The 16,637-nt window shown below is 33.8% G+C and overlaps 1 long non-coding RNA gene across 1 annotated transcript in view; it reads right to left on the reverse strand.

Annotated features, from left to right (window-relative positions):
• The window catches only part of LOC140710197 (uncharacterized), a 50,681-nt gene extending 35,092 nt beyond the window's left edge, over positions 1–15,589 (reverse strand). Inside the window, exon 1 of the long non-coding RNA XR_012091138.1 lies at positions 15,493–15,589. This is a non-coding gene — a long non-coding RNA (uncharacterized lncRNA). The remainder of the gene's footprint in view (positions 1–15,492) is intronic.
• Positions 15,590–16,637: the final 1,048 nt, after the last annotated feature.

Raw genomic sequence — 16,637 nt, forward strand, 5'->3', positions numbered from 1 at the left:
CAGGAGTTCGTGACCAGCCTGCCCAACATGGTGAAACCCTGTCTCTACTAAAAATACAAAAATTAGCCAGGTGTGGTGATGCAAGCCTGTAATCCAAGCTACCCAGGAGGCTGAGGGAAGCTGAGGCAGAAGAATCACTTGCACCACGAGGTGGAGGTTTCAGTGAGCCGAGATCACACCACTGCACTCCAACCTGGGCGACAGAGCAAGCCTCTGTCTCAAATAAATGAATGAATAAACAAATAAATAAAATTGCTTTGACTGCTCCTGGTCCTTTGCTGTTACATTTGAATTTTAGAATTTTTTTCTATTTCTCGGCGGGACACCACTAATTTTTGATAGGAATTCAGTTGAACTTGTAGATCTCTTTGTGTAGCATGGACATTTTAACAATATTTATTTTTCCAGTGTTTAAACATGAGATGTCTTTCCACTTATTTGTATCTGTTTTAATTTTTTTATCAGTGTCTTAGAGATTTCAGTGTACATGTCTTTTACCTCGGTTGTTTATTTTTAAGTATTTAATTATTATTGATGTTATTGTACATATAGTTGTTTTCTTAAATATTTTTGAATAGTCCATTGTTGTTGTATAGAAATGCAACCCATTTTTGTATGTTGATTTTATATACAGTTAATTTACTGAGTTCATTTATTAGTTCTAACGGTGTTTTATGGTGGTGGGGGTGAGGTCTCTAGGGTTTTCTACATATAAGATCATGTCTTCTACAAGCAGAGATCATTTAATTTTTTTTTTTTTTTTTTTTTTTTTTTTTTTTTTTTTTTTTTTTTTGAGACGGAGTCTTGCTCTGTAGCCCGGGCTGGACTGCAGTGACCGGATCTCAGTTCACTGCAAGCTCCGCCTCCCGGGTTCACGCCATTCTCCTGCCTCAGCCTCCGGAGTAGCTGGGACTACAGGCGCCCGCCACCTCGCCCGGCTAGTTTTTTGTATTTTTAGTAGAGACGGGGTTTCACCGTGTTAGCCAGGATGTTAGCCAGGATGGTCTCGATCTCCTGACCTCGTGATCCGCCCGTCTCGGCCTCCCAAAGTGCTGGGATTACAGGCTTGAGCCACCGCGCCCGGCCTTTAATTTGTACTTCTAATTTGGGTGCCTTTTATTGCCCAATTTATCTGGCTAGAACTTCTAATATTATACCGAATAGAAGTGGCAAGCATCAGTATTCTTGCCTTTTTCCAAATCTTACAGGAAAAGCTTTCCGTTTTTCACCATTGAGTATGGTGTTTGCCATTGGCTTATCATGTATGTCTTGTATTGCATTGAAGTAAGTTTCTTCTACACTCAATCTATTGGAGACTTTTTACCATGAAAGGGGGTTACATTTTATCAAATGTTTTATCTGCATCTATGAAGATGATCATGTGATTTTTATCTTTCATTCTGCTAATGTGGTATATCACTTGGACTGAACTTGCATATGTTGAAGCATTATTGCATCCCCAGAATAAATCCCACTTGGTCAGTGTGTATGCTCCTTTTGATGCGCTGTTAAATTTAATTTGCTCATATTTTGTGGAGGAATTGTATACCCATGTTAATTAGTAATACTGACCTGGAGTTTTCGTTTCTTATAGTATCTTTGCCTGGCTTTGGCATTCTGGTGATGCTGGTGTCATATGAAAAAGTTTGAAAATGTTCCCTCATCTCTTATTTTTTGGAAGAGGTTAAGAAAGATTGGTATTCATTCTTCTTTAAGTGTTTGGTAGAATTCACCTGTGATATCATCTGGTTCTGGGCTTTTCTTTGTTGGGGGCTTTTCATTACTGATACAATCACCTTAGTTGTTATTGGTCTGCTCAGTCTTTCTATTTCTTTTTGATTCTTCCTTGGTATAATGTATATTTTTAGTAATTTATTCAGTTCAATATAGAGCCTTATCTTAAACCATACACAAAACTTAATTCAAAATGGATTAAAAATTTAAACACAAGACGTGAAGCCATAAAATACAGAAAAAAGACTGAAAATATAGAAAAAAATTTCTTGACATTGTTCTTGCCAATGATTTTTCGGATATGACACCAAAAGCACAGGCAACTAAAAGAAAATTAGACAAGTAACAAATAAGAGTACATCAAACTAATAGCCTTCTGCACAGCAAAACAACCTACAGAATGGAAGAAAATATTTGCAAACTATATATCTGATAAAGGACTAATTTCCAAAAAACATAAGGATTTTATACAAAACAATAGCAAAAAACAAATAAGCCAATTAAGAAATTAAGAAATGGACAACAGAACAGAATAGGTGTTTTTCCAACGAAGACATACAAGTGGCCGACAGATATATGAATATGCACTCAACATCACTAAACATCAGGGAACTACAAATAAAAACACAATAAAATATTACCTCATTCTAGTTAGGATGACTATTATTAAAATAAAAACAATATAGCAATTGTTGAGGAGGATGTGGAGAAAGGGGAACATTTTTATACTGCTAGCAAGAATGCAAAATGGCATGGTTGCTATTGGAAAAATATATGAAGTTTCCTCAAAAAGTGAAAAGTAGAATTACTATAGGATCCAGCAATCCTTATGGGTATTTGTCCGAATGGATTGAAATCAGGATCTCAAACAGCGATCTGCAGGCCCATGTTTATCACAGCATCATTTGCAATTGCCAAGACATGGAAGCAACACAAAAGTCCATTGATGAATGAATAGATTTAAATCTTTCTACAGAAACATAAAATGGAATATTATTAGGCATTAAAAAAAGAATGAGATACTGCCATTTGAGACCACATGGATGAGCCTGAAAGACAATATGCTAAGTGAAATAAGCCAGACACTGAAGGACAAATATTACAAGATACCACTATATGAGGAATCTGAAATAGCCAATTTCATAGAAATAGAGAGTAGAATGGTAGTTGCCGGGCACTGGGAGAAAGCGAAACAGGGAGGCATTTGTCAAAGGTTACAAAGTTTTACTTATGCTGGATGAATAAGTCCTGGGGTCTACTGTACAGCAGAGTACCTATCTTTAACAATACTGTATTGTAGACCTAAAAATGTGCTCGTAGGGTAGACCTTATGTTAAGTATTCTTATTCCAAAAAAAAGAAGGTGAGAAAAAACTTTGGAAATGATGGGTATGTTTATGGTATAAATTGTAATGATAGGTTCTCCTGGCTAACACGGTGAAACCCCGTCTCTACTAAAAAAAATACAAAAAATTAGCTGGGCGTGGTGGCGGACGCCTGTAGTCCTAGCTACTCCGGAGGCTGAGACAGGAGAATGACGTGAACCCGGGAGGCGGAGCTTGCAGTGAGCTGAGATCCGGCCACTGCACTCCAGCCTGGGTGACAGAGCAAGACTCCGTCTCAAAAAAAAAAAAAAAAAAAAAAAAAAAAAATTGTAATGCTAGGTTCATGGATATATGCTTATTTCCAAACTCATGTTATATACATTAAATATATACAGCTTTTAAAAATGTCAATTATACCTCAATAAAGTGGTTTTTAAAAGATAAGGTCTTCTAAGGTTGAAAGACAAAAATAAGAAAATAAATTTAAGTGCAGAGATTGGTGAAATTAAAAATTGTAAACCAATAGAGAAAGTCAACGAAATCTAAAGCTGATTCTTTGAAAAGAGCCATACAACTAACAAACATCTACCAGATTGACCAGCCAGTGAGAGAGAGAAAGAATTAGTAAATATACAAATTGCCAATACCAGGATGAAAGAAAGAAAATCACTATAGACACAGAGACATACACAAACAAAGGAATATTATAATCCACCCTCTGCTCATAAATTCAACAATCTAAATGAAATTATTCAAAAGTTAGAAACTCCCTACTCATACTCAAAAACAAATAGGTAACATAAATAGAAAAGCATGTATTACAGAAATCAAAATTATGGTTAAACACCCTCCAACAAAGGAAACTCCAAGTCCAGATTGTTCCACAATACCTAGCAGTAAAGGCAGTCCTAGGACTTACGAGAATATTCCCTCCCTTTCAGGTTGAACTTACAGAAACTGCTCTGACACCTCAGTTAAAGCATAGAAGAGATTAATTGTTGGAAACTGAATGCTTCAGTGATTAAGTGCACAGGCTTATGGAACACCAGGTAAATTTACAGAACATAATTATATCTAAAAATCAGGCTAGAGACTTGGGTTTGAGTAACCTTCATAGATGTCTGATGTCTTGAGAAATTATAACCATTCTTGGGATTGGAAAAAACTTATTGTAGATTTACCTAATCTTCTTTAGTATCATTAATTCACTCACTGAAAAGAGTATTCCTTAAAAATTGGAACTGATACTGAGAGAGCAAGGTAACTAATACCAATTAGATTACTGGAAGCATTAACTGATGTTATATGTGGGAAAAAAAAGTCAGGTAGATGAGAATTTTGATTGTCTTATTTTTAACACACAATTAAAATCCTTCAGGGAATATGCAGGACTTCGAGAAGAAGTTATATCAACTCAAAGAAAATCCACAAATTCCTTCATGTCTGTGGCAGAATGTATGGCAGCATTTGAAAAGCAATGTTGTAATCTGGATAAATGTATGTGAATATGTCAACTTTTTTACCACATGCAAGGAGAAAAGGTGAATTTGTCTTCTTAAATGGTATAAAATTGGAAAGATATTTGCAAGAGTTTTGTAACACAGTTATCCGAAGCACATTTTGGAAAATTAGACCCAGCTAGAGCAAGGTAGTAATATATTTATTCCTGGAGAAACATAAACTTCCCTGGTGGTTGGGAAACATATACATGTGAAGATCGGGTAAATAAGACAATTGGAACCAGCTCTGTGATGAGACTTCTGTATTCCCATGGAATGATACTCATTTTTTTCCACTAAGAACACAAATCACATAAATCATAAACTTACAAAAAAATCACAAGTCTTTGGGTATCCTTTTCCACATTATGAAAAAAATCTAAGGACAAATATTTTATTAGATATACTAGCCCAGGTATATGAAATCAATAGGAATGTGGGGAGGGAAGGAAGAATGATTATAAAAATTAATGTTATATTCAAATAAATACACAACCGTATTTGAGCAGGCATAGTTTGCTTATCCTTCTTTATATAGCACGTTTTTAATTGCTTTTATTGTACTTGGATCTTGGTGATATCAAAATTATTATCTCTAAAAATATAAAACGTATGTTGTAATCCAAAATATTCTCCCAGAGAAGTTACTTCATCTAAAAAGAAAAACCATATAGGGTTTTAATTTTGCCCCATAATTTGTTGTTTTGTATACCTTAACATGAAAACAAAGTGTATATATAAACATTAATTTATACTTAGCCAATGATGATGTATACCATCTACATAATATTTGACACTACCCCATTATTTAAATGAGAAAACTGTTTAATTTGATTGCATTTTTTTGCGGTTTTATTTTCAGATGTTTCAATTTTATACACAACTGATTTTTTTTAAATTTGCTAATTGTTATTCATGAAAAATACAATATATCGTTGAATTGGCATTATATCCATATAATTACTTTGAGCAGTATTTGAAAATTAAGACAAATTAAATCAAGATTTTTATAAATACACCATGCTGAAATTAAGTAGAAGTTAATAACATAAAATCAAAGCATCTGACAAAATTAAGGTACTTAATTTGAAGGTCACCAATATGAAGCCTCTGATAATAAGTAGTTTGCATACCAGTAATGTAAACACATCTTCTGGTCATTTTGTCATATTACAACTGTGCTTCACTGGGCTGTTTTGACCTATTTCCACCAGCCACTCTCTTCATTAATTTAGTGATTCTTTCCCTTGGCTGTCTGCAAGACACTTTCTAAGTGACTCAGCCCTTTCTCATTTGTCACCTCATTTTTCGACATACCACATTCCTTGACAATTCTGTTTGTGTTAGATTATTTTTCTATCAAATGGAAAATGCCGATACAGGGTTGTACTTAATAAAAGAAAGAGGAACAAGTTTAAAAAGCTAAAAAAATGAGAATTTTAGGAGACTATCGACAATTACACAGGTGAGGAATTGGTGTTTACGTTACTCCACATTCCTTTCACAAGTATTTATTTAAGGATTTGCCTGATCGAAGGTGATTTTTAAATTATGTTTCTGAATTTCATATTTGATGGAATTTATGAATTATGTAGAAGTTTTTATATTTAGCTTTCTATTTATATTTTTATAAGTTTTTATATTTAGCTTTCTATTACTCTAGCATTAGAAACATTTATTGGCAGGATTTAACATTTTAAATTGTAGTGAACTTGTTTTCCTACCACTTTTCATTTGGCTCTACAGTTTTTTTCCACTTTTAATCTGCTGCTGCTTTCTGAAACTAATGCACATTAACTTAGTGATTTTGAGAGATGCTAACAAAAATAAATGCATGTGGAAGAGTTAATTGCTAATTACAGTTATATGTAAATTAGAGCCTATATTGATCCCATTTTTGCTGTGGTAACAAGTGTAAATAAATTAAAAATATACAGTGCTATAACATTTGTTATATCAAAAACCATGTGTTTATATACATATACACACATACAGTTAATTATATAAAAATTACACTCCTGTATATACACATACATATATAGCTTGAAAATTATTTATACTATGGATATGAGTATAGACATTAAATATAGGTAAATAACAGCTGGCTAACTAGTTAGCCACATAAATACAGATAATATAGACAGATATAGTTGATATAAATATAGATAAATGTGGAGGGAACATCATGGAGACAGTCATTCTATCTTATCAAGTGCCTTTTCTTTTTTATTTCAATAGAAGTTCATTTTAATCACAAATTTCACACAATGCTTATTTACTTCCCTGCTTTATGCTCTGCAGAACACAGAGATAAATATTTTCAGCTATGGATGAACTAAAGCTCTGATTTTAGTTTACAGTCATTGGTCCTGCAATTTTCTAACCACTTTCAGTTACATTAATGGATAGTATTGATCAATATACCCTAGGAATCTTAGTAATATTTTCTTCTTATTTATTGAAAATTAGAATACTTTAAAATTTGCCTTTTTTATTTCTAAGATGCTAATTAATTGAACCTAAACTTTAATAAGAAGTGCAAGATTTAGAGCACAATTTAATTACTGCATTAATTTTCATTTAGTATTTTGACCTTACCTCTTTATGCACTACCTTCAAGCGAAAGAATGAATTCAGTTTTAGTAACATTGCCACCACTGTGGGTTTTAGCAACATCATCAGGTTAAAATCTAACAATTCCAGGGATGTAACACCTTGAAATCATTGATTTTTATGTAAGATATTATGTATAATACTTTATTTAAAATATGTAAACTACGGTACCAAATGAAGTAAAATATATCAGTAGCCCAAAAAACAAAGAAGAATTCAAACAATAGGGACCATCTTGTATTTGTTTGATGGCAAAGTTCCATTCCTTTCCTGTCATTAGGTTAAGCAAAGTTGTAACTAATAGGATGGCCAGTGATTTTATTCATTTGGTAGAACCACAGACTTAGTGGTGGTCAGTTAGTAGCTCATGTTATTCAAGCATTCTCTCAGCACCCTGTGTTATCCTATTGTGGTTTATAGCAGAATTTACGCTGATGTTTTTTTCCTCAGGTATCCTCAGCCACATTGAAAGATCCATGATACCCTGTTCTGTCAGTTTTGGTCACTCTTGTGTCCCTGGATCCTAGAATCGTATCAGAAATACAGCAGGTACCCAATAAGCTTTTGTCAAATAAGTGAATAAATACATCCATAGGCTTAATTTTTCATTTATTGTCATCAGACATGTGATAAAAGCACAACTTTAACTTTTTTTAGTTTATTATCATTATAAGATACCTATATGTTTTCTCATTTTCTCCCAGTAAGATTATTTCTGAGACCAATCAATTTTTCTTAATAGTTCTTAAGATTAACTATCAAATATAATGAGAAGCTTGAATTTTTAAAGGTGCTAATGAATTTTGAAACAATCACTTCATTACAAAAAACACCTGTAATATATTAGTTAAAAAGTAGACACTAATCGAAATTTAGTTATAATTTTTAATATCACAACTACAAAGTATCTAAAGAAGCATTGTTTTTATAAGTTAAATCTATTTGAACAAAGCGTAGAATTAACTATTATGATAAATTGGCAGTGGAATATCTAAAATTAAAGTTCAATGGAAAATTATTGTAATTTTAAGATTACTTTGTGTCAAAGTGTATTTAGAAGTATGTTGTTCTTTTCAACTTTTATTTCTTCTTACCTGAGAAACTCTTTCCTTGTATCTTACATATTTCTTTAGTAAAATGTAAATCCTGAAAGAATTTAGGACCAGTAAATTAGAGGCTGTAAAAGAATGTGGTGAGGAAAGTAGATTATAGAATCTCAAAGATGCAACAAAGACAGAAATTGATGAGGATACTTTTAAACTCAAAGAAATGTGAACATTTAACTTTTTACTTAACTGCACATCTCAAATTATTTAAAATAGCTATTAATCCTGACTTCAAGCAACAACAATTATTTTCAAAGTAACTTTACCTAAATATACAAATGAACCACATATCATTCAATAACTCTCACCAAGATACACAATAACTAGTATGCATTGCCAACTACTAAAAAGCAAATGTCCCTATAATTCCCGAGGAAAACACCCAGACCTCAGCTGGTACTAAAAAGAAGTGACAGCATAGTTTGTTATCGCAAGAATGTTGCTGTATTCTGTTCATTATGCCTTACTCTCTATTATTGAACAGAACTGGGTGATCTTTATTTCATTTACTTTAATAGAAGACTCTTCTAAAATGCTTCTGATTAATATTTGGTTTGAATGAAGCACTTTATTAAAAATGCTGGATGTTTCCACTTAACATAGCCTGAATAGCTGAAAGGGAAATAATGGCACAAGCATAAAATGGCATAATAAATCAAAGGACACCCTTTTCCTTCTAAACATGTCCAAGATTAGTTTTCATCTTAATAGAATTGCTGATCTGTCAACTGATCAACTGTAGATATGCTTGTGACTTGTTTCAATGGAAAGACGGATGCCAAAAATAATGAGAAATAACCCTTTGAGTCTTCTCTAAAAGCATTTTTGTTTTGCTGAACACGCTCTGTGTACATTGAAAAGTCTCTTCCCTTCCTCAGAGTAAAATTTCAATTGATTAAAAATAGAAAGACTTGGCTGGTTCATATTTCTAAGTGGCATGGAACAACGGATCATTATGGCCTAATATTATTTTCAGGATTGACTTTAAGTTATAATGGTGGTAACAATACCTGATCAGAAATATCCAACTCTATCAGGGATAAAAAGGTGTTATCACCATTTGAAAGATTAGAAACCTATGTAATCTGAAATAAGAACAACCTTCACCTTGCATGAACAATAATTAGAGACCTCAAGATCAACTCTCTCTCCTTTCCAAAATGAAAGGGAGAGGGGGAAGAGAGAGAGAGAGAGATCTTTTCTTCAGCCATATATTCATACCCCTCACTGCACCCTCCCTGTATAGTGGACTACTAGTTACACTATCACAGATAACAAAAATTTTGAAATCCCTTCACACACTTACAGTGAAAGTTACATGAAAACTCTCATTTAATCTCTGAAAAAGATAAAGAGTCTGAAGACAAAAAGCCTTGGTTGTGCCATATCATATCAACCACAATAAAACTTTTAGTCAGGAAGATGGCACAATGTAGAGGTATTTTAAGCAGTTTTGAAATCAGATGTGCAGAAAGGAAGCAGAGAAAATATCTATATTGTTCACCCTTTAGGTGAAGATCTAGTAACCTTATGTAAAAGGTCAGGTTGGGCTAAGTGGCTCTACCGTATCAGGCTAAGCTTTCAAGTCTTGCTGATACAGTATACTCCTGTATTAAAATACCTCAGTTCAAATGATCTGTCTAAGCTTCTTTATGTAGAAACCAAGTCTTATTCATGATGGAACCCCAGTGTCTAGTGCACAGTAAGCATTCCATAAATCCTTGTTGAGCCCCTGCAGAGGCGTACATTTCATTTTATTAGCCATCAAATTTCAAGGTCCTCCCAGGGATGGTCTAAGCAGGATTTTGCTCAAGTTCTAATCAAGGACTGTACATAGAGGAGCAGAGACTCTTAATGCTTCAAAGGGCAATTAGCACAGCTTTAACTCATTCACAAATCCTTAAAAATTCGAGCACATACTTTTGCACTGGAGGATGGCCCTTTCAATAAGGGCAAATCATTTAGAAGTCTAATACAATATTTCATTTGGATACATGTCCTGGTGCTTGGATACAGCACAGTGAAGAATACTGTAAAACTTTAATTTGGTAGAGCACAAAGGCATCTTTTAAGTTCCTTTATTTAATGTTGTTAGTCAAATTATTTTAACCTGAGCTTTCAAAAAGGTATTCTCAGGAGAAAATCAGAGAAAATGATGAGTTTAGTATGTGTCAAAGATCAAGAAAACACACACACACACACACCCCTCACAAACAATCATCAAAATACTTACTACAATCTTTTGGCCCATCAGCTTAAGAAAAATAGCTGTAACATCCTTTTTTTTTTTTTTTTTTTTTTTGTGGCTCAGGAGGAACATAGTGAAATGAAATTAGACAATTCAAATAGGTCTTCACTTTTCATTTACTTCTATTATTGATGCCATTCTGATATTTTCAGGACATTTCACTTTCATTTTAATCTTCTGATGGCACAGTTTGCATCTGTATTGCTAAATTCAGCTCCTCAGGTTTCATTACTGCATTTTACCAAAAAACAAATACAAAAAACTTTTCTTCGTATGAATTATTGAATAAATGTTAGAATGGAAGTGCAAAGCTAAAGTGAACAGATAAAAGAAAAAATACAGGAGACAGACTAATTTCATTAAGCAGTATTTTAGGTGTGTTTTCATTGCATGTGACTTTGAGATTTATAACATTTATTTTAAAATTCAGGATGCAGTAGAAAATATATTAATAGATCAATGTATTTATGATCAATCACTGCGTACAGCTTGATAGATTTCATAGTATAAACAAAGGCAAAAGAAGTAAAACTACTAAAAAAATCAAAAATAGTAAAAAATGATGTGTACTCTAAGAAGACTTTTTTCCCCTGAAGAATCTTTCTTGAAATTATACCTTTTCAAGACTACAACTATAAAAGATAAGAGGAAATTAAAATTCTACTTCTGAAAATGCAGCACAACTTGCTGAAAATAATGATTCAGTGACAGAAATAAATGCATCTAAGAGTATGTGAGTATAATTATGTACTACAGGTAGTAAATGTCAAGTTATGTTTCAATGATTTTATGGATATCAAACTCATCTGTATGCTATTTCTAATAGCAATTTTATGACTAAACTAATAAATATAGGAAACTGTTCTGATTTTAATAATACATGGCTTCTTATGGTACTAGTTTATTTTGGCTAATGTAAAATGATAAATCTGAAAGCTAAGGTTAAAGCAGACCTTGAAAAATAGCTCAAAATATTATATGCAATCCTTGTCCTAGATCTTCTTAAAGTCATTATTGCATTTTTTGGAAGTATACTGTAGGGGCTTTTTTTCCACTTCAAAGTTAAAGCCATTAAACTTACTGTTCCATGTAATAAATTAATAAACAAGAATAGATTAACCAAATGATATGGAGCATTACCTTCTTCCAGTTCCTCTCATTCTCATCTAGTTCATTGTTGTTTCTCTCTTGGGAAGCGGTGAAAAGTTCTATTTAAATTTAGATTGAATAAAGTGCTCAGTAAGAGATTTCAGAATCCCAGAAGTGTGGTATGTGGTGGAGAGAGGAAAATGGCTTTTTTTTTTTTTTTTTTCCTGAAGCTTTTGAATATGTTGGCCTGTGAGTAGGTCTGTTGAGTATGGCTGCCAAAATACACTGGCAATCATTTAGGCTCCCACCAGAGCTGAGAAAGCAACCCAGAAACAATTTCCCTAAATACCAACTGTCTTACGTGGCTTCATGAACTATAATATTGACCTTCTTTATGAGCATTTGCCTTCAACTTGTAAAAATACCACAGGCTTTGCTGTGCCAAAGAGAGAAAGATCAACAACAGCAACCACTAAGCAGCCTTTCTTTTTGATTAAAGCTCTTCGTGGCCATTTACTCTCACTGTCACTTCCACCAGGAGGGGCCTCATCATGATTAGGAGGGCCACCACACTGTCTATGACTGGGTTGAGATGTAATTTAGCAAACTGGAGCAATGTTGATAATGAAAGAGGGTCCAATTAACCATGACACTAGGACAATAGTATAAATTATGACTGTCCCAGGCAACCAAGACAGGCTACTCATTTATGATCACCCATCTATGACACACAGCAGCTTGACAGTTCTTCAGCTTTTCATATTGACAAAACATTTTCATCAGTTTGAAAAAAAAATTTGATCATGCCACTTTGTTCTTTATAAGCAGGTGTGATCTGTGAATTAGTGGTAGTTTGACAATCTGTTGAGGCTAGAAGCATTTGGTTTGTGTTAATATAATGCTTAAAATTATTTAATTTAAACTAAATTTTATACAATGCCCTTTGATTGACTATCATTATCTCATACAAATTAAACGTGTAAATTTGTGTAAGTTCCTTGTAGGTTCTGGATAGTAGACCTTTGTCAGATGCATAGTTCACAAAATTTCCCCCACTTCTCTAGGTGATCTGCTTAAACTGTTGATAGTTTCTTTTGCTAGGCAGAAGCTCTTTAGTTTAGTTAGACCCCATTTGTCAATTTTTGATTTTGTTGCAATTGCTTTTAGCGTCTTCATCATGAAATCTTTGCCCGTTTCTATGCCCGGGATGGTATTGCCTAGGTGGTCTTCCAGGGTTTTTATAGTTTTGGTTTTACATGTAAGTGTTTAATACATATAGGTTTAATTTTTGTACAAGGTACAAGGAAAGAGTCCAGTTTCAGCCTTCTGCATATGGCTAGTCAGTTATCCCAGCATCATTTATTGAATAAGTAGTTCTTTCCATATTGCTTGTTTTTGTCAAGTTTGTCAAAGACCAGATAGTTGTAGGTGTGCATTCTTATTTCTGGGCCCTCTATTCTGTTCCATTGGTTTATGTGTCTGTCTTTGTATCAGCACCACGCTGTTTGGTTACTGTAGCCCTGTAGCATAAAGTCGGGTAGTGTGATGCCTCCAGCTGTGTTCTTTTTGCTTAGGATTGCCTTGCCTATTTGGGCTCTGTTTTGGTTCCATATGAATTTTAAAATAGCTATTCCTAGTTCTGTGCAAAATGTCATTGGTAGTTTGATAGGAATAGTATTGAATCTATAAATTGCTTTGGATGTTATGGCCATTTTAATAATATTGATTCTGTCTATCCCTGAGCATGAAATGTTTTCCATTTATCTGTGTCCTCTCCAATTTCTTTGAGCAGTATATTATAGTTCTCCTTGTAGAGATCTTTCACCTTGCTGGTTAGCTGTATCTAGATGTTTTATTATTTTTATGGCAATTATGAATGGGATTGTGTTCCTGACTTGGCTCTCAGCTTGACTGTTGTTGGTGTATAAAAATGTGAGGAATTTTTGTACATTGACTTTGTATCCTGAGACTATGCTGAAGTTGTTTATCAGCTTCAGGAGCTTTTGGGCCAAGACTATGAGGTTTTCTAAATATAGGATCATATCCCATCTGCAAACAGGGATAGTTTGACTTCCTCTCTTCCCATCTGGTTGCCCTTTATTTCCTTCTCTTCCCTTATTGCTCTGGTCAGGATTTCCAGTACTGTGTTGAATAGGAGTGGTGAGAGAAGGCATCCTAATCTTGTGTCAATTTTCAAACAACCCCATTAAAAAGTGGGCAAAGGATATGAACAGACACCTTTTAAAAGAAGACACACATGCAGTCAACAAACATATGAAAACAATTTCAACATTACTGATCATTAGATAATTGCAAATCAAAATCACAATGAGACACCATTTCACACCAGTCAGAAGAGCTATAATTAAAAAGTTAAAAATAACAGATACTGGCAAGGTCGTGGAGAAAAAGGAATGCTTAAACACTGTTGGTGGGAATGTAAATTAGTTCAACCATTGTGGAAAACAGTGTAGTGATTCCTCTAAGACCTAAAAATAAAAATGCCATTTGACCCAGCAATCCCAGTACTGGGTATACACCCAAAGGAATATGAATCATTCTATCATAAAGACACAGACATGCATATGTTCATTGCACCACTATTCACAATAGCAATGACATGGAATTAACGTAAATGCCCATCAACAGACATTTGGTACATATGTATCATGGAATACCACGCAGCCATAAAAGAGAATGAGATCATGTCCTTTGTAGGATTGTGGATGGAGGTGGAAGCCATTATCCTTAGCAAAACAAGGTAGGAACAGACAACCAAATACCACATATTCTCACTTATAAGTGGGACCTAAGTAATGTGAATGTATGGATACATACAGGAGAACAACAGACACTAGGGTTTATCAGAGGATAAAGGATGGGAAGAGGGAGAGGATCTGGAAAAATGACTAATTGTTCTACTAGGCTTAATACCTGGGTGAAAAAATAATCTGTACAACGAACTCCCATGACACAAGTGTACCTGTATAACAAACCTGCAAATGTATCCGTGAACTTAAAAGTTAAAAAAAACACACAATTCAAATTGCCATCTCTATTTTATATATCTCTGATTAGATTATTCTTTCTTACTTCTAAATCCACTTCAGTGAACACTCAAACTCCCCTAAACCCATATTTCCTCTCCTTTTTGAGAATCATTGGACTTATGTCATATCTAAGGGATAACTTTACACTAATGCATAGAGAAAAGCAAAGTTCAAATATTGAACATTGATTATGTTGTCATCGTGAAAGAAATGCATTCTTTTTAGTAAACAAAAATGCTAAATCTGCTTGTATTTTACAAATATATTTTGAAAAATAATCATTTAATGGTGTAATAAGTTCTTGCTTTTGTCATTACATGCAAAGGCAGAATCTTATTTTTTAATTATCTTCAAAAAGCTCTCTATTTTGATAAGACATCTGCCTGTGAAGGATAGCCTAAAAGGAAAGGCACAGCAACTCATGCCTCTAATCAGCATTTGGGAGGCCAAGGTGGGCAGATCACTTGAGGCTAGGAGTTCGAGACCAGTCTGGCCAACATAGTGAAACCCCATCTTTACAAAAAATATAAAAATTAGCTGGGCATGGTGACGAGCGCCTGTAGTCCCCACTGCTTGGGAGGCCAAGACGGAATAACTTGAGCCTGGGAGCCAGCAGGTGCAGTGAGCCAAGATCACGCCACTGCACTTCAGCCTGCCTGGGCGACAGAGTGAGACTGTCTCGAAAGAAGGAAGGAAGGAAGGATGGAAGGAAAGAAAGAAAGAAAGAATGAAAGAAAGAAAGAAAGAAAGAAAGAAAGAAAGAAAGAAAGAAAGAAAGAAAGAAAGAAAGAAAGAAAAAGCAAGCCTAAGAATAGGTGATTTTACTTACCTTTTCTAGTGATTTTAAAATAATGTTTGTTGATGGTCTCAGGTTCACTTATTCAACAAATATTTTTTGAGCACCTACAATAAAAAGGCATCCTTCTAAGCAGTGGCAGGGAAAGTACTGAAGAAGTTATACAGGGATTCTGCTTTGGGACATTTATATTTTAGATTAGAATGGAAAGGCAGAAAAAATATTAATAAATCAACCAAAAATACCAGTAGTGACAAATTATAATCAGATAAACAGGGTAACGTGACAGCAAATGACTAAGTCAGGGAAGGCCTTGCTAGAGAGTTGTCATTGAAGAAGTAGAGTTAAACTTGGCTAGAAAAATCAATCTAATGCTGTCCTCAAAATAATTATGCCCCTTTCTTATTTTTTTTCTATCTTCTTAATATCTCAGTATCATCTAGTTTTCTACCTGTTGATTAAGGATTCAAATAAAACTTACACATTTTTTGAATTTTGTAACATTCTATAAATGTCTTGTCCTGTATATAAGCACTTCTAGGATGACAGGCTATAAGGTGAGAAAATCTATTAACCCTACATCTTAAAGGTTAACAAAATAAAACTGAAAGTACTTATTTATTTAATAAGTTTGAAATTTTTAAAAAATGACAATTAAAATTAATCCTGACAAATAGACCAATAGAATAGAGAATCCAACAAGTGATCCACATATATGAGGTTCCATGAATTATAACTAAGGTGACACTAATGTACAAAGGGGGAGAAGATGGTCTTTTTGCTAAATAGTTGTGGGTCTGGGCCAGTCACCTAAACATATGAAGCAAAAAGTTATCTTGATTCCTACCTTGCACCACGTATTAAAAAAATTTCCAAATGAATAATATATAAATGTGAATGGTAAAATGATAAAGCCTTTGGGAAAAAAAGATAGGCAACTTCAGGATTATGAAGATACAAAAGGTGCTAACTCCAAATAAAATCATTGATTATAAGATCATATTTTTAACTTTAAAAATCTGTTTATTCACAGACACCATGAAGAGAAACGCAAGCCACAGAGCAGGAGAAAATAGTTGCAACACATAGATCCAAGAAATCCAGAATATAAAAGTGACTCCTTCCAATTTAGAAAAAGTCATGTAAGTCAATGCAAAATTGTCAAAAACCTTCTATGG

The sequence above is a fragment of the Chlorocebus sabaeus genome, chromosome 25 (assembly GCF_047675955.1).
Source record: "Chlorocebus sabaeus isolate Y175 chromosome 25, mChlSab1.0.hap1, whole genome shotgun sequence".
Classification (NCBI taxonomy): domain Eukaryota; kingdom Metazoa; phylum Chordata; class Mammalia; order Primates; family Cercopithecidae; genus Chlorocebus; species Chlorocebus sabaeus.